At 43.0% G+C, this 19,499-nt stretch overlaps 3 non-coding genes and 3 pseudogenes across 3 annotated transcripts; 3 read left to right on the top strand and 3 right to left on the bottom strand.

Annotated features, from left to right (window-relative positions):
• The first annotated feature begins 1,590 nt into the window (after nt 1–1,590).
• LOC140286399 (U2 spliceosomal RNA) lies at nt 1,591–1,780 on the top strand. The gene has a single exon (XR_011911217.1). It is a non-coding gene; the product is annotated as a U2 spliceosomal RNA (small nuclear RNA).
• Nucleotides 1,781–2,177: 397 nt separating this feature from the next.
• LOC140286395 (U5 spliceosomal RNA) lies at nt 2,178–2,291 on the top strand. Its single transcript, XR_011911214.1, has one exon. It is a non-coding gene; the product is annotated as a U5 spliceosomal RNA (small nuclear RNA).
• A 275-nt stretch (nt 2,292–2,566) lies between these two features.
• Nucleotides 2,567–2,734, top strand: LOC140286382 (U2 spliceosomal RNA; annotated as a pseudogene).
• Nucleotides 2,735–4,689: 1,955 nt separating this feature from the next.
• On the bottom strand, nt 4,690–4,890 carry LOC140286383 (U2 spliceosomal RNA; annotated as a pseudogene).
• A 2,513-nt stretch (nt 4,891–7,403) lies between these two features.
• Nucleotides 7,404–7,610, bottom strand: LOC140286386 (U2 spliceosomal RNA; annotated as a pseudogene).
• A 2,513-nt stretch (nt 7,611–10,123) lies between these two features.
• LOC140286401 (U2 spliceosomal RNA) lies at nt 10,124–10,311 on the bottom strand. Its single transcript, XR_011911219.1, has one exon. It is a non-coding gene; the product is annotated as a U2 spliceosomal RNA (small nuclear RNA).
• Between the last annotated feature and the right edge of the window lie 9,188 nt (nt 10,312–19,499).

The following is a 19,499-nucleotide window of genomic DNA, read 5'->3' as shown; positions in this document are numbered from 1 at the left end:
TCATAAACCAAGTTTTGCTCTTGAACCAAGCTTCTAAACTCTTCACCTTTTTCATTTCTCAGTTAGTATTCACTTTAAAACTGATTAAAAGAAAAATTAAATGAATGCCTATCAACAAATGTGGGATCTAAACTCTAGTGCTTCCTCTAAAATAATTTCCTTTCTCAATTCAGAAATGTGTGTGTGTAAGTCACAACACCCGTGACACCAAAACGGCTTTCTTTTCTCTCTTTTCTCTACACTCTGCACTGTGAGCACACACAACAAATCAGAAAGGCTTTTTTCTCTCTTTTCTACATTATGGACTGTGGGGACACAAAACCGCTCTCTCTTTTTTTTTTTTGATTGTGTGCCAGGGCGTTGTCTCACGTATTAGATTATGCTTAAGATACGAATGGGTTTATCAGTCACATCAGAATCCATACATACTGATCCTACCGTAATAAAATGGTCGGATCTTATCAAACACACTTTGTTTCTTGTGAAAAGTCAGCCAAACAGCGTATACACGTCAAGACACTGAATCAAGTTTGCCACAAGAACTCATAAGTTTGGCAGTATTGCTCTGCCGTCAGCAATCATACACCCATTTTATTTTCATGAGACATGTGCAGGCACCTGTTCATCTACTGTTCTATCACTATGAATTAGTTTATCTATTATCAATAAGGATACTTCTACAACTACTATCAAAGTATGTCCGGACTTCTTATGTTGTCAGTTGCTATATATGAATAAGTGGGTTGCTACTGAAAAGCATTAAGCATGTCACACAGCCCAAACATATAACATTTCAGGACACACCACACAGTTAACAACCACAGTGAAGCATGTCAAAGCCCAAACATGTAACATTCAACAGGACACTTACACAACACATTCAAATCAAACAGTCAGACAACATACAAGAACCTATACCCCAGCCGGCATTGCTCCCTGCCTATTTTCCTACAACTCACTATGTGTGCGCACACCTTTATTCACAAACTCTTCAACTTATACTCTTTTACCGAAGCTGCTACAGCTCGATTGGCCAAATACCCTTAGATCCTATTTCGGTGAATTTGACATCTGCCTTGTATGTAACAGATTAGCGGTTTAGCAGTTTTAATTTAGTTTGAGTGAAGGAATTCATTTTATAGCAAAATCCGAAATCGTGAAGAACTCATGAAAGTAAGCTTATTCTCGGATTCCTGAAACTTTAGATTTGTTCTTTCTTTTACTGCAAAGTACAACGTTGAGCAGCACTAATGAGTTGTTTCTATTTTTGGCAGGCTTTACCTTTGCGAATGAAGCCCTTTCTGTCTGTGCAAAAGAAATCTTGTTACTGTGCAGAGTGACTTCTCTGAGTAGAGTCGCCTTACTTGTTGCGACTGTGCCGACGTTCGAAGCTGGAGTGCAAAGTTGTTGCTTGAATGGTGCTCGCTGGAGCGTGTGGTAGTGTAAAGTTATACCATTTAAAAGGGCTGAAGAGTGCTCAGTGCAGCGGGTGGGCGGAGGTGCAAAGTGACACTATGGCCATAAAAAGAACACCGCTACAAATGCGCATTGTGCCAGGAAGGGCCCTCGGACGTGAACCAGTGGACAGTTATCGCTTCTCGGCCTTTTGGCTAAGATCAAGTGTAGTATCTGTTCTTATCAGTTTAATGTCTGATATGTCCTCTATGCGAGACTACATATTAAATGGATTTGTATCAATAGGAGTTGAAAAAGGAGCTTGCTCCGTTCACTCCAAGCATCGACCCGGTACTGCAGTGCCGCTGGGAACGGTGCGCTCTCCGCTGCTCTTGTGAAAAAGCAAACAGCGGTGCAGGATGGAAGTTTCAGGGAGCCTAAGATGAAACTTTCTTTTAATCTGCTGATAAAAGAGAGTGAATGCGAAGCAGACTTTAACGCGGCTCTGGGAGCGAGCCGAGTGCGGGCTAACCGGGAGAATTGCTTGAAAGAAACGCGACACCGAATGAGCAGTCAGATCAAAGCCTCAATACGGTGTTCCCGTGTTGTTTGTGGCTGCCTTGTCTTTTGCACAGAGTAAAAGACAAGGCAGCCATCGAATAGGGCCCGATTGTTCCTACTTGGTCAGCCGAGGAGCAAGGGGGGGGAGCAAGCGTCTCAACCAAGCAAAGCTCACCATGGGGAAGGTGGCTATGCCAACTAGCCTGATGCCCTGCCCCGCAGTACACTGGTTTCTCTTCATAATGTACAAGTCTTTCGCCTTTTACTAAAGACTTCCGTGGAGAGCAGCACTAATGAATTGTTTCTATTTTTGGCAGGCTTTACCTTTGCGGGTGAAGCCCTTTCTGTCTGTGCAAAAGAAATCTTGTTACTGTGCAGAGTGACTTCTCTGAGTAGAGTCACCTTACTTGTTGCGACTGTGCCGATGTTGCTTGAATGGTGCTCGCTGGAGCGTGCGGTAGTGTAAAGTTATACCATTTAAAAGGGTTGAAGAGTGCTCAGTGCAGCGGGTGGGTGGAGGTGCAAAGTGACACTATGGCCATAAAAAGAACACCGCTACAAGTGCGCATTGTGCCAGGAAGGGCCCTCGGACGTGAACCAGTGGACAGTTATCGCTTCTCGGCCTTTTGGCTAAGATCAAGTGTAGTATCTGTACTTATCAGTTTAATATGTGATATGTCTATGCAAGGACTACATATTAAATGGATTTTTATCAATAGGAGTTGAAAAAGGAGCTTGCTCCGTTCACTCCAAGCATCTACAAGAAGGTGTGAATGGCCGACCATTTTTTGTAAATAGCGGGTAAGAAAAGGTGCGAATGCCCGACAATACACCATCAAAAGCGGGAGCAGAGGGGTTCAGCTGCAAGAAGGTCTGAATTTCCAACCATAATTTGTAAAAACCGGGGAAGAAAAGGCTCGAAAGCCCGACTATACACCATCAAAAGCGGGAGCAGAGGGGTTCAGCTGCAAGAAGGTCTGAATTTCCATCAATAATTGCTAGAAAACATGAAAGAAAATTTTCGAATATCCAACCGCACATGATCATAAGTGGGAGAGGAGGTGTTCAGCTGCAAGAAGGTGTGAATGTCCACCCATAATTCCTGAAAAATGGGTAAAAAAAGGTGCGAATGCCCAACCATACATCATCAAAAGCATGTGTGAATGTCAGATCATAATTTGCAAAAACCTGATTGTGTGCAGCTGAACACCTCTGCTCCCGCTTTTGATGGTGTATAGTCGGGCTTTCGAGGCTTTTCTTCAACGGTGTTTACAAATTATGGTTGGAAATTCAGACCTTGCAGCCGAACACCTACGCTCCCTCTTTTGATCATACATTGTCGGGCATTCGCACCTTGTCTTACCCGCGTTTTACAAACCATGGTCGGACTTTCACACCTTCTTGTAGCTGAACAACTCCGCTCCCGCTATTGATTGTGTACAGTCGGGTATTTTAACCTTTTCTTACCCGCTTTTTACCAATTATGGTCGGACATTCACACCGTCTTACAGCGGAACACCTCCGCTCCCTCTTTTGATGATGTATGGTCCGGCATTCTTACCGTTTCTAACACATTTTTCAGCAATTATGGTAGGACATTCACACCTTCTTGCAGCTGAACACCTCCTCTCCCACTTATGATCATGTGCGAATTGATTTTCGAAAATTTTCTTTCATGTTTTCTATTAATTAAAAATGGACATTTAGACCTTCTTGCAGCTGAACACCTCCGCTCCCGCTTTTGATCATACATTGTCAGGCATTCGCACCTTGTCTTACCCGCTTTTTACAAAATTTAGTCGAACATTCACACCTTTTTGCAGTCGAACACAGTTTTTTGCAGCCGAATTTGGGCATTCGAACCTTTTCATACCCACTTTTTACCAACTATGGTCGGACATTCACACCGTCTTACAGCGGAACACCTCCGCTCCCTCTTTTGATGGTGTATGTTCGGGCATTCGAACCTTTTCTTACCCGCTTTTTACAAACTATGCTCGGACATTCAAACCTTCTTGTAGCCGAACACATCCACTCCTGCTTTTGATGATGTATGGTTGGGCATTCGAACCTACTTGTTGCCCGCTTTTCATTAATTATGGGTGGACATTCACACCTTGTCGCAGCCAAACACCTCCGCTCCCTGTTTTGATCATGTATGGTTGGACATTCGCACCTTTTCTCACCCGCTTTTTGCAAACTATGGTCGGCCATTCACAGCTTCCTCTCCACCATACTTGTATGGTGGGATATTCACACCCACTTGCATCTGAAGACCTCCGCCCCCACTTTTGTTGATATTTAGCCGATCATTCGCACCTTACCCGCTTTTGGCAAACTATGGCCTTCTTGCAGCCAAAAACCTCTGATCTCGCTTTTGATGATGTAAGGTTGGGCATTCAGACCTTGCTTCACCTGCTTTTCACCAAATATAGTCGGACATTCACACCTTCTTGCAGCCGAACACTTCCGCTCCACCTTTTAGTTTTCTATGGGGCATTCACACCTTTTTTTACACCGCATTTTATAAAAACACCACAGGAACACCGTATTGAGGCTTTGTTCTGACCGCTCATTCGGTGTCGCGTTTCTTTCAAGCAATTCTCCTGGTTAGCCCGCACTCGGCTCGCTCCCAGAGCCGTGTTAAAGTCTGCTTTGCATTCACTCTCTTTTCTCAGCAGATTAAAAGAAACTTCCATCCTGCACCGCTGTTTGCTTTTTCACAAGAGCAGAGGAGAGCGCACCGTTCCCAGCGGCACTGCAGTACCGGGTCGATGCTTGGAGTGAATGGAGCAAGCTCCTTTTTCAACTCCTATTGATAAAAATCCATTTAATATGTAGTCCTCGCATAGAGGACATATCAGACATTAAACTGATAAGAACAGATTTTTTTTTTTTTTATTTTTTATTACAAAACTTCCAAGAAACATTTAGAACAACATGACAAACCAATCAAAGCAATGCTTTACATGTCCGACACAAAAACCATACAAACATAAGAAACAACCACAAAGAAACACTACCCGCTCATGAAAATAAAGTCTTCCATCGCTCTCTTGCAGCGTGATACCCGTACTTTTCCTCCTCCATTCTTCTCATGCGTCCAATCTCTGCCCTCACCCTTGCCACCACCCTTCCCACCTGCCAGTCCACATTGTTTTTAATCAACGCCGTCCTTGCATCCCACAGCGCCACCTTTCCCATAGACAGAACCAACCATAACAGAAAACCCTCCCTACCTTTCCCCCTTAAACCCAAGCCCAGCATTATCATGTCATACTTTAAAGACCCCAATCTTGGAAAAAAAAGAACCAACTCAACCCACACTTTTGTTGCAAACCCACATTCCCAAAACACATGCTCAATTGTCTCATCAGCCCCACACCCCTCCCTTGGGCACAAACTCCCCCGTGTCAACCCGTGTCTATTTAAAACTTCCCTGACTGGCAACCTCCTGTGTAAGGCGAGCCAATTTATATCCCTCGCCCTGTTTGTGAGACCTTTCTGCTGTGTGAAAACCCACCCTTGTTGCCCCACCCCATACACCCCCACCGGCCCCCTTTTTTCCACCAGAGCCCTGTACAGGCGCCGGTGACTGAAGCACAGGTCCCCCTCCTGACACTCTGGGTGCTTTTTCCCCCAGCATACCACCTGCCTATAATACGGGGGTAAGACATCCCCCTTTGGCTTTCGATTGTCCCATAACACCAATCTCCTGAAGGGGAATGACAACCAAAACAGCAAAAGTGCCTGAAAATGATGGCCACTGGTCTGTTGCACAGACCTGCACAAAAAGGAAAAGAAAACCACATCCAACTTAAGTGGGATGTCCGGCACACCCCTCCCTCCCATCCGAACTTCCTGGTACATCCACTCCCTTCTCACATATTCATACCCCCCCCATACAAAGGAAAAAACATCTCTCATGAAACTTCTCCTATATTGAGGAGGTAAAGGAAAAACATACGCTAGGTATACCAAAAATGGCAAAATATCAGCCTTCAAAACCAGCACTCTACCACTTAAGGAAAGTTGCCGGGATTTCCACAGCCCCATCCGCGAACGGGCTGCAGCCAGACGCCTTCCCCAATTTAATGCTGCACTCCCTTCTCCCTGAAACTCTACCCCCAGGACTCTCACTGGGCCCTGGCACTGGGGCAGACCAGCTAGGCCTCCCACCCTACCAGCCCATGGTCCAAAAAACTTAATGGTGGACTTCCCTAAGTTCACCTTGGCCCCCGACACTATTGAAAAACTCTCCACCACTTTCAACAGCCGTGTGACCGACCTCTCTGTTGTCAAAAAAAAGGTCATGTCATCCGCATACTGCATCACTGTCAACTTGTCCGGACCTGCTCCAGGAAGGTGCAGACCCACCACACCCGGGTCCCCCCGCACCACCGAACCCAGCGGCTCCATGTAAGCCACAAAGAGCAGCGGGGAGAGTGGGCATCCCTGCCTCACCCCAGTTCTCTGTGCCACCACTGTACCCAAGTGCCCGTTCACCATAACTCTGCTCCCCACCCCCTTGTACATGATCTCCAACCACTCTATAAAACGGGGCCCAAATCCCATCCTCTCCAAAACTGCAAAAAGAAACCTGTGGTTCACCCTGTCAAACGCTTTCTCCATATCTAACCCCACCAAACTCATATTGATCCCCCGCTCCTCCACCCAATGAATACAGTCCCTCACCAATCCCAGATTCCACTGTATTAGCCTTCCCTCCACCCCACACGTCTGATCCTCATGGATTACATGAGGTAGAGCCTTCCGAAGACGACCAACTAGGACTCGAGCCACAATTTTGTAGTCCACACAGAGCAACGTGATCGGCCTATAGCTTTCCATTCGCTCCCTGTTTTGATCATGTATGGTTGGACATTCGCACCTTTTCTCACCCGCTTTTTGCAAACTATGGTCGGCCATTCACAGCTTCCTCTCCACCATACTTGTATGGTGGGATATTCACACCCACTTGCATCCGAAGACCTCCGCCCCCACTTTTGTTGATATTTAGCCGATCATTCGCACCTTACCCGCTTTTGGCAAACTATGGCCTTCTTGCAGCCAAAAACCTCTGATCTCGCTTTTGATGATGTAAGGTTGGGCATTCAGACCTTGCTTCACCTGCTTTTCACCAAATATAGTCGGACATTCACACCTTCTTGCAGCCGAACACTTCCGCTCCACCTTTTAGTTTTCTATGGGGCATTCACACCTTTTTTTACACCGCATTTTATAAAAACACCACAGGAACACCGTATTGAGGCTTTGTTCTGACCGCTCATTCGGTGTCGCGTTTCTTTCAAGCAATTCTCCTGGTTAGCCCGCACTCGGCTCGCTCCCAGAGCCGTGTTAAAGTCTGCTTCGCATTCACTCTCTTTTCTCAGCAGATTAAAGAAACTTCCATCCTGCACCGCTGTTTGCTTTTTCACAAGAGCAGAGGAGAGCGCACCGTTCCCAGCGGCACTGCAGTACCGGGTCGATGCTTGGAGTGAACGGAGCAAGCTCCTTTTTCAACTCCTATTGATAAAAATCCATTTAATATGTAGTCCTTGCATAGACATATCACATATTAAACTGATAAGTACAGATTTTTTTTTTTTTTTTTTTTTTTTTTTTTTATTACAAAACTTCCAAGAAACATTTAGAACAACATGACAAAACAGTCAAAGTAATGCTTTACATGTCCGACACAAAAACCATACAAACATAAGAAACAACCACAAAGAAACACTACCCGCTCATGAAAATAAAGTCTTCCATCGCTCTCTTGCAGCGTGATACCCGTACTTTTCCTCCTCCATTCTTCTCATGCATCCAATCTCTGCCCTCACCCTTGCCACCACCCTTCCCACCTGCCAGTCCACATTGTTTTTAATCAACGCCGTCCTTGCATCCCACAGCGCCACCTTTCCCATAGACAGAACCAACCATAACAGAAAACCCTCCCTACCTTTCCCCCTTAAACCCAAGCCCAGCATTATCATGTCATACTTTAAAGACCCCAATCTTGGAAAAAAAAGAACCAACTCAACCCACACTTATGTTGCAAACCCACATTCCCAAAACACATGCTCAATTGTCTCATCAGCCCCACACCCCTCCCTTGGGCACAAACTCCCCCGTGTCAACCCGTGTCTATTTAAAACTTCCCTGACTGGCAACCTCCTGTGTAAGGCGAGCCAATTTATATCCCTCGCCCTGTTTGTGAGACCTTTCTGCTGTGTGAAAACCCACCCTTGTTGCCCCACCCCATACACCCCCACCAGCCCCCTTTTTTCCACCAGAGCCCTGTACAGGCGCCGGTGACTGAAGCACAGGTCCCCCTCCTGACACTCTGGGTGCTTTTTCCCCCAGCATACCACCTGCCTATAATACGGGGGTAAGACATCCCCCTTTGGCCTTCTATTGTCCCAGGACACCAATCTCCTGAAGGGGAATGACAACCAAAACAGCAAAAGTGCCTGAAAATGATGGCCACTTGTCTGTTGCACAGACCTGCACAAAAAGGAAAAGAAAACCACATCCAACTTAAGTGGGATGTCCGGCACACCCCTCCCTCCCATCCGAACTTCCTGGTACATCCACTCCCTTCTCACATATTCATACCCCCCCCATACAAAGGAAAAAACATCTCTCATGAAACTTCTCCTATATTGAGGAGGTAAAGGAAAAACATACGCTAGGTATACCAAAAATGGCAAAATATCAGCCTTCAAAACCAGCACTCTACCACTTAAGGAAAGTTGCCGGGATTTCCACAGCCCCATCCGCGAACGGGCTGCAGCCAGACGCCTTCCCCAATTTAATGCTGCACTCCCTTCTCCCTGAAACTCTACCCCCAGGACTCTCACTGGGCCCTGGCACTGGGGCAGACCAGCTAGGCCTCCCACCCTACCAGCCCATGGTCCAAAAAACTTAATGGTGGACTTCCCTAAGTTCACCTTGGCCCCCGACACTATTGAAAAACTCTCCACCACTTTCAACAGCCGTGTGACCGACCTCTCTGTTGTCAAAAAAAAGGTCATGTCATCCGCATACTGCATCACTGTCAACTTGTCCGGACCTGCTCCAGGAAGGTGCAGACCCACCACACCCGGGTCCCCCCGCACCACCGAACCCAGCGGCTCCATGTAAGCCACAAAGAGCAGCGGGGAGAGTGGGCATCCCTGCCTCACCCCAGTTCTCTGTGCCACCACTGTACCCAAGTGCCCGTTCACCATAACTCTGCTCCCCACCCCCTTGTACATGATCTCCAACCACTCTATAAAACGGGGCCCAAATCCCATCCTCTCCAAAACTGCAAAAAGAAACCTGTGGTTCACCCTGTCAAACGCTTTCTCCATATCTAACCCCACCAAACTCATATTGATCCCCCGCTCCTCCACCCAATGAATACAGTCCCTCACCAATCCCAGATTCCACTGTATTAGCCTTCCCTCCACCCCACACGTCTGATCCTCATGGATTACATGAGGTAGAGCCTTCCGAAGACGACCAACTAGGACTCGAGCCACAATTTTGTAGTCCACACAGAGCAACGTGATCGGCCTATAGCTTTCCATTCGCTCCCTGTTTTGATCATGTATGGTTGGACATTCGCACCTTTTCTCACCCGCTTTTTGCAAACTATGGTCGGCCATTCACAGCTTCCTCTCCACCATACTTGTATGGTGGGATATTCACACCCACTTGCATCCGAAGACCTCCGCCCCCACTTTTGTTGATATTTAGCCGATCATTCGCACCTTACCCGCTTTTGGCAAACTATGGCCTTCTTGCAGCCAAAAACCTCTGATCTCGCTTTTGATGATGTAAGGTTGGGCATTCAGACCTTGCTTCACCTGCTTTTCACCAAATATAGTCGGACATTCACACCTTCTTGCAGCCGAACACTTCCGCTCCACCTTTTAGTTTTCTATGGGGCATTCACACCTTTTTTTACACCGCATTTTATAAAAACACCACAGGAACACCGTATTGAGGCTTTGTTCTGACCGCTCATTCGGTGTCGCGTTTCTTTCAAGCAATTCTCCTGGTTAGCCCGCACTCGGCTCGCTCCCAGAGCCGTGTTAAAGTCTGCTTCGCATTCACTCTCTTTTCTCAGCAGATTAAAGAAACTTCCATCCTGCACCGCTGTTTGCTTTTTCACAAGAGCAGAGGAGAGCGCACCGTTCCCAGCGGCACTGCAGTACCGGGTCGATGCTTGGAGTGAACGGAGCAAGCTCCTTTTTCAACTCCTATTGATAAAAATCCATTTAATATGTAGTCCTTGCATAGACATATCACATATTAAACTGATAAGTACAGATACTACACTTGATCTTAGCCAAAAGGCCGAGAAGCGATAACTGTCCACTGGTTCACGTCCGAGGGCCCTTCCTGGCACAATGCGCACTTGTAGCGGTGTTCTTTTATGGCCATAGTGTCACTTTGCACCTCCGCCCACCCGCTGCACTGAGCACTCTTCAGCCCTTTTAAATGGTATAACTTTACACTACCACACGCTCCAGCGAGCACCATTCAAGCAACAACTTTGCACTCCAGCTTCGAACATCGGCACAGTCGCAACAAGTAAGGCGACTCTACTCAGAGAAGTCACTCTGCACAGTAACAAGATTTCTTTTGCACAGACAGAAAGGGCTTCACCCGCAAAGGTAAAGCCTGCCAAAAATAGAAACAACTCATTAGTGCTGCTCAACGTTGTACTTTGCAGTAAAAGAAAGAGCAAATCTAAAGTTTCAAGAATCCGAGAATAAGCTTACTTTCATGAGTTCTTCACGATTTTGGATTTTGCTATAAAATGATTTCCTTCACTCAAACTAAATTAGAACTGCTAAACCGCTAATCTGTTACATACAAGGCAGATGTCAAATTCACCGAAATAGGATCTAAGGGTATTTGGCCAATCGAGCTGTAGCAGCTTCGGTAAAAGAGTATAAGTTGAAGAGTTTGTGAATAAAGGTGTGCGCACACATAGTGAGTTGTAGGAAAATAGGCAGGGAGCAATGCCGGCTGGGGTATATGTTCTTGTATGTTGTCTGACTGTTTGATTTGAATGTGTTGTGTAAGTGTCCTGTTGAATGTTACATGTTTGGGCTTTGACATGCTTCACTGTGGTTGTTAACTGTGTTGTGTGTCCTGAAATGTTATATGTTTGGGCTGTGTGACATGCTTAATGCTTTTCAGTAGCAACCCACTTATTCATATATAGCAACTGACAACATAAGAAGTCCGGACATACTTTGATAGTAGTTATAGAAGTATCCTTATTGATAATAGATAAACTAATTCATAGTGATAGAACAGTAGATGAACAGGTGCCTGCACATGTCTCATGAAAATAAAATGGGTGTATGATTGCTGACGGCAGAGCAATACTGCCAAACTTATGAGTTCTTGTGGCAAACTTGATTCAGTGTCTTGACGTGTATACGCTGTTTCGCTGACTTGTCACAAGAAACAAAGTGTGTTTGATAAGATCCGACCATTTTATTACGGGAGGATCAGTATGTATTGATTCTGATGTGACTGATAAACCCATTCGTATCTTAAGCATAATCTAATACGTGAGACAACGCCCTGGCACACAATCAAAAAAAAAAAGAGAGAGAGCGGTTTTGTGTCCCCACAGTCCATAATGTAGAAAAGAGAGAAAAAAGCCTTTCTGATTTGGTGTGTGTGCTCACAGTGCAGAGTGTAGAGAAAAGAGAGAAAAGAAAGCCGTTTTGGTGTCACGGGTGTTGTGACTTACACACACACATTTCTGAATTGAGAAAGGAAATTATTTTAGAGAAAGCACTAGAGTTTAGATCCCACATTTGTTGATAGGCATTCATTTAATTTTTCTTTTAATCAGTTTTAAAGTGAATACTAACTGAGAAATGAAAAAGGTGAAGAGTTTAGAAGCTTGGTTCAAGAGCAAAACTTGGTTTATGATCAGCTGAGTCTCTAAACAGAACAGCAAAGGGCTTCATCGAACATTTAAAAAAGATTCAGATTGTTAGAATATCCAGAATTTATAGGAATGGTGGTGATTACTCTTATTTTCTAGAATGGAAATAACTGCACCATGTCTGTTTTATGAATTTAAGGGGCTAAAAAGTTTTGTTCTCGTTTTTCTATGATTAACCGAATGTATGTGAGAGTCCAAACAGACAGAAGGGTTACGGCCGAGCGCTGGACCTTCCAAAAAAGATGAGACAGGCTGGACCTGTGCCATACTAGTTAAGACCTGCCTGTGGATAACAGGTTCATTAAACTCTCACATACACAAACTCACACACGTTCGCACACATACACCCATTCACACACACATTCTTGAACTTGCTGCAAGATTAAACATTTGCATTAACTGACTCCAGCAACTCTGAGTCTCATTGAGAGACTTTTCTCAACAATTGGGTCCTCAAACCAGATCTCAACGTTTTTTCCGCTTTCCAGGGTCGGAGCTGAAACCGTGCACGGGGGAGTCCAGTACTCCTAAAGAAAGACCCCCTGCTGAATTGCGGTAATTAGGGGGCAGTGTCCACTGAAAGGGGGAAAAAGGGACGAGATCGTACTTTTGAATCAATGGCCAGAAGCCATTGGCAGTGCAGGCATCAACAATAATGGTGTTATTTCACCCATTAACACTTAAGGTACCTCATGCAGTGGCTGTGATATGGTTACTTAACAAAATATCTTTACCAGACATCTCTCCTACATAACAGTTTTTCTTTCACAGCCACACCTTGTTGTCGAGAGATGTGCTACACTTAATCCATCCACACTGCTACCTACCCCACAGATGGAAAGCCTCATGATTGCATGTCAGAAATAACCATCAGTGTTTTACCCAGGCCAGACTTAACTGATATACGTTATGAAAATGCAGAAATAACTATATTTATTCAACAGGTCAAGTAAAAAACCCTGATGGCACAAATGCTACAGGATTTGCAGTAGTAACAGAAACTGAAGTTTTCTTAAAACAACCACTACCAAAAAATTACTCGAATTGGTAGCTTTAACTGAAGCTTGTAAATTAAATAACAAAAAGGTTGTTAACGTTTACACTGACAGTCAGTATGCCTTCTCAACTGTACATGTGTTAACACAGCATTGGAAAAACAGGTATGTAGACATCCACAGCTAAATGTATAAACTACAAATATTTTAGCATTATTAGATGTTATTCAATTGCCATCTACAATAGACTCGTATGAATGACCGGAAGGAAAACCATACTGCCAAAGAATTTGTTTAAATATGCTGCAGTATTGAGCCACGGACCATGTCATGTCTCAACAGGAGGGATTGAAGCAATAATGAACAAGGTTTTTACAGCATATGGTTTTACTAATTATTGAATTTTTTTTTTTAGAATAAATAAATGAATAAAGTTTTGTCTAGCAGGTCAAATATGTGCAAAATACATTCCACAGGGCAATCTAAGACCAAAACGAAGATAATTCCCTAAGCCAGTGTATCTTTTTCAACATATTTGTTTGGATTTCATTATTTCATTATTGTGTAGATTTCATTGAACTAAATAAATGTTAAGGGAAACGATTCTGCTCAGTGACAACAGAGGTTTTTACCAAATGGTCTGAAATATTTCCATGTGCACAAGCAGATGCACTCTCTGTAGCAAAATCACGCGTAAAATAACTCATTTCTAGATTTGAAATTCCTGAAAAGATCTTCAGTGATAATTTGACACACTTTGTAAACAATGTCATCTCACTGATGGCAAAGAACTTAAAATAGACCTTAGAAACCACTGTGATATAGAAGGTTTCGCTAACACATTGGAATTGTTTTACTATTTACATATGCATGTGCAGTGAAGAATTGCTTGCTGCTGATAAATGCAAGGAAGAACAGCTTACACATAGATGCTCACATATAGGCTGCTGAATGCAATGAAGACCTGCTTATCCAGTAAAGTTCAATGTCAATGTGTAATATTCAATTAGGATTTGCAAAACAGTGAAGTTAAACAATGAATGGGTCCATAGTCGGTATGAGAAGACTACAGGAATATTTACCTGGGTGTACGTTCAAACAGAGATGAGAAAATTGCGATAAATTATTGTTTGTTTGTTTGTTAGTATGTATATGAATGTTATGTGTATAAACTGTGTTGAGTTATAGTTACTCAGTAGTGTCTCAGTGAAACAACCGACGGGGGAAGCCTTGCGGTGACAACAAAAGCAGTGTTTTACTGATCAGTCAAGTTGCTCCAGTGTACTCCATACAAACTGGTTGGCTACTGAAGGGATAGAAAATGGGGAATACTTGTTTTAAAGCAAACAAGGAATTAGATGGGAAAAATACATGTTTTAACGGGACCCAGACAATATTATATAGATGTCGCCACTGAAGTAAAGAACATTTACGTGGGATGGTGTGAGGGTCCTCGTTTGGCTGACGTTCGCCGATATGCTCGCCATGCTCAGAACCAAGTTGAGACGCGTAAGACAACCAAAAGGGACAAGTGTGAAAAGGAGCTGCATTTGGCAACCATGACCATGTATTACGCAGTTGGTGTAAACAGAGGACGAGGCCGAAGTCGAAGACGTGGACGTGTGGGAGAGGAGGTCAAAATGGGCCACGCCAGAGCTATGATCCGAATATTTGTTTTTACTGTGGCCAGACTGGACACTGGAAGAAGGACTGTCCACAGCTAAAAAGTGATGAAATTGGGCAAAAGGCTGACTGAGGGTGGGAGGCAGGTTCTGGACGTCACACGGCAGCGCAGCCTCCACTAATGGGTGATAGCACAAACACACTCACACATTTTTCCTGCTCTGTGTAGTGAAGCAACGCTTGCCGACTGTGATTCACGTAGTAAAGTTTTGCATGCTATTTCCGTCCTAGAGCAAAGATATTTCTCTCAGAATATAGGAACTTATGTTCATCAGTAGTGACGTCAGGGGAGTTTGATTGTCCTCCAAAATTAAGTGGAAACCACGTTTACTGTATGTCTGCATCAGGCCAGGTTGTGAAGGAGAAAATGACAATGCCCATTGCGTGTTGTCACTCCCGATGAGCTCTCCTTCAAACACTCATTTTTGTTATCAGAGTTGTGTCCCATTAACCTGATGGGCTGTGATCTCATGTGTAAATTAGGCATTATTTTAACTTCTACACCAGAGGGTGTTAAGGTTATGTTACAGCCTGACAAAGTTTTCACAGCAGTGCAGTTTGATTCATCGGCACTTACATATGCTTATGAGTGGAAACTTCCCAGCTCTCCTTTTTCACAACAACTAGTGGAAGAAGCAAAAGCGTTAGTTTCACCCCTTTCTGATTTCATGCAACCTGCTGATTTGCACTGCACATCACACATTTCTTTGGGGCCTGACAATGACTATGAGAAGAAGTGAAAAAATATGTGCGCCTACTTTATTGGCTGTGTCGCTCACTCCAGAGCACTTCGATTTTTTTAATGTTTGTGGTACTCGCCCTCACATTTCCTTGGCCAAACGTACACACTGGCAGTGACAAGGTGTGGGAGAGTTTGTTGCTACATGTCAGAAAGAAATGGAGTGGACTGTTTCACCTGCTGATCCAAATTTGATGTTTTCTGAACGATTGTCAGCATACAAAAAAATATTTTTGAGTACAATGCATTGTCAAAGAACTGTGGACTTAATTCCTACCACAGAATCACATTTTGAAGCATGTTTTTTATCTGAAACAGATTTGTCTTCGATACCCATGTTGGCTGAAGTGCCCAATGATCTTTGGGCTAAGAGCAAATATGATGTGGGGTTGATAAAAGGCTGTGAACCAGTAATTGTCACCCCTAAATCAGACTTTTGTCCATGTAAAAAACAATACCCTTTTAAGCCTGAAGCAATTAAAGGGATTAAACCTGTTTTTCAATCTTTTCAGAAAACAAGCGTTATTGTTCCTTTTGAAAATTCACCTGTGCTTACTCCATTGTTTCCTGTTAAAAAGATTAAAGATGCTGGCCAGCCAGATGAATGGCGTTTTGTACAGGACCTCCAAGCGGTGAATGCTGCAGTTCAGCCACATGCTCCTACTGTGCCCAACCCACACACTATTTTGTCTCAAATTACATCAGATGCACAGTTTTTCTCAGTGGTTGACTTGTCGCCAGTGCACCCTGATAGCCCATTTTGGTTTGCTTTTTAGTTTGAAGGGAGATCTTGGACTTTTACCCGGTTATGCCAGGGGTACTGTGAAAGTCCCACTATTTACAATGCTGCCCTCAAAGCTAGTCTGGATTAACTTCAATCAACCACAGGCTCTGCTCTTTTGCAGTATGTGGATGACATCCTTTTATGTAGTCCATCTAAACAACAGTGTGAAAAAGACCAAATGACTCAAATAACTTTCTTGCTTTCAAAATTTTTCCTCTAGTGACGCTGACTTAGAGAGGGATGAAGATAATCATGTTTAATTGTTCATGTTTTGATTGTTTATCATTGGACCCTTTATTACTATGATGCCTGCATTTTAAACTCACGTTGTGTGCAAATGCAGGCTGATGTTTTACAGATAAAGTTATTATTTTCCTTGTTTCTTTTGGGTTGATTAATATAATGGTATTATTATAATCAAAAGGGAGGAATGTAATGGAAAATAATTCTTATATGCATTGTATTGAGTGTTACTGTGTATAACCTGCAAATGACCGAGCTGCAAGGTACCACCCTGCCCTGTTTTCTTAAATTCCTCTTTACAATGGTGGGCTTGTTATAATGAGATAGGTGCACTTTAGGGGGGACAGGGTTAGGCTGGTATTTACGAGTGTGTCTGGGTAACCTCAACTGATGGTTGGGGAGGAAAGTTAGAAGAACAATCAATTATACCCAAAAACAGATGACGTGATGAGCGGGCAATATAACTGTGTGTTTTTGCTTCAGTGGTCAGAGCAACTCTGTATTCTGTACTGTGTTGTTCTCTCTTGCAAGATATTATTATTAAAGCCTCTTATCTCCTCACAAGAAAATAACTGACTCCCCAAATGCAAGTGTCAGGACAAATGATCAAACTTCTCCAAGCTTCAGTCTGCAGAGAAGTACAAGACAGGGTTGCTCACTTTCTCCCTCACTTTTTGCTATTTTCATCAAACCTTTAGCAGCTGCTATCAGACAAGATAGAAATATTAAAGACATCCAACCCCAAAATATTGAGCATAAAATAAGTCTTTATGCTGATGATGTATTACTTTTCCTTCAGAACTCACAGACGTCTCTCACTCACACGATCACACTCATAAATAAATTCTCAGCACTTTTTGACTACTCTATCAATTGGTCTAAGACCACAGTTCTGCCCATTAACTGTAGGGTCCAGAATATACCTGCGATCACTTTACAGTCAGGAAATATTAGATATTTAGGCATAAACATTTCCTCCAGGCTCTCAGAGCTAACAAAGCTAAATTATGTGCAATTATTAAAGAGAGTAGAGGACGATCTCTCTCGTTGGAAGTCCTTACCTATATCACTTATGGGGAGAGTTACAACCATTAAAATGATGATACTACCAAAAGTTAACTATTTGTTCTCAATGATCCCCATAAAACCATTTGCTACTTGGTTTAAGTCACTAGATTCATGCATCTCCAAATTTCTGTGGAAAAACAAACCACCACGTATTAGTTTAAAAACCCTACAGAAGACCAAGGACAGTGGTGGATTAGATTTACCTAATTTTCAGCACTATTCCTTAGCCAATAGGTTACAATATATATCAAAATGGTTTAAACCTTGTTGTTGTCACAGTTCCCAGAGACGTTGTAATCGTTGAGGATTCTATATTCACCCCCTCATTAGAGGCACGTGTTGCAGATTGATGACACTGAATCTTCTTCTCTGTTCATTGCTGGCATCATTCCCAGCATCGTAAGTGTTCGTGGCATTGTTAGCCTCTTCTTCTGGATCTTGATATCGAGCATCCTTTTGTATTTCTGGTTTGTAAGTCCTCTCTCTTCGTTCACCGGAGTCTTCGTCTCTTTGTCCTTGAGTTTGGTGATTTTTTCTTCTTTTGATGCCTTGACACAGTGTGACAGGTGATACCACGTGGGAGATCCTTTAACTTGGACTGCTGTCCCTGTGCTGCGAAATGGCTGTGCTGCTCAAATGGTCTCTCCTTCATCATATACACAGTTATTTATACATCACCTTCCACCATGAAGTGTTGTCCCTTTTTGTTTCTCTCTTTGTTCTTAAAATGCTGTTATGCATGTCTAAACCAATCCATTAAACTAGATCATTTTGGCAGTAAAGCGATCTACAATGTGCTTGGTCGCAAAGCTGCTCATCTGTGGTAAACAGCTCTTCAGAAAGGCATTCTTCAATTGATTTCACTAATTTTATGTAATAATTTTGTGATTTCCTACAAAACTACACTTCTTCTCCCATCTGTCTGAGTATTTAATATTGTCTGGGTCCCGTTAAAACATGTATTTTTCCCATCTAATTCCTTGTTTGCTTTAAAACAAGTATTCCCCATTTTCTATCCCTTCAGTAGCCAACCAGTTTGTATGGAGTACACTGGAGCAACTTGACTGATCAGTAAAACACTGCTTTTGTTGTCACCGCAAGGCTTCCCCCGTCGGTTGTTTCACTGAGACACTACTGAGTAACTACAACTCAACACAGTTTATACACATAACATTCATATACATACTAACAAACAAACAAACAATAATTTATCGCAATTTTCTCATCTCTGTTTGAACGTACACCCAGGTAAATATTCCTGTAGTCTTCTCATACCGACTATGGACCCATTCATTGTTTAACTTCACTGTTTTGCAAATCCTAATTGAATATTACACATTGACATTGAACTTTACTGGATAAGCAGGTCTTCATTGCATTCAGCAGCCTATATGTGAGCATCTATGTGTAAGCTGTTCTTCTTTGCATTTATCAGCAGCAAGCAATTCTTCACTGCACATGCATATGTAAATAGTAAAACAATTCCAATGTGTTAGCGAAACCTTCTATATCACAGTGGTTTCTAAGATCTATTTTAAGTTCTTTGCCATCAGTGAGATGACATAGTTTACAAAGTGTGTCAAATTATCACTGAAGATCTTTTCAGGAATTTCAAATCTAGAAATGAGTTATTTTACGCGTGATTTTGCTACTGAGAGTGCATCTGCTTGTGCACATGGAAATATTTCAGACCATTTGGTAAAAACCTCTGTTGTCACTGAGCAGAATCGTTTCCCTTAACATTAATTTAGTTCAATGAAATCTACACAATAATGAAATAATGAAATACAAACAAATATGTTGAAAAAGATACACTGGCTTAGGGAATTATCTTCGTTTTGGTCTTAGATTGCCCTGTGGAATGTATTTTGCACATATTTGACCTGCTAGACAAAACTTTATTCATTTATTTATTCTAAAAAAAAAAATTCAATAATTAGTAAAACCATATGCTGTAAAAACCTTGTTCATTATTGCTTCTATCCCTCCTGTTGAGACATGACATGGTCCGTGGCTCAATACTGCAGCATATTTAAACAAATTCTTTGGCAGTATGGTTTTCCTTCCGGT

The sequence above is a fragment of the Leuresthes tenuis genome, unplaced genomic scaffold (assembly GCF_036924035.1).
Source record: "Leuresthes tenuis unplaced genomic scaffold, fLeuTen1.0.hap1 SCAF_89, whole genome shotgun sequence".
Classification (NCBI taxonomy): Eukaryota; Metazoa; Chordata; class Actinopteri; order Atheriniformes; family Atherinopsidae; genus Leuresthes; species Leuresthes tenuis.
Note: the sequence above shows the minus strand (reverse complement) of the source record. Positions and strands in the feature narration are given on the sequence as shown.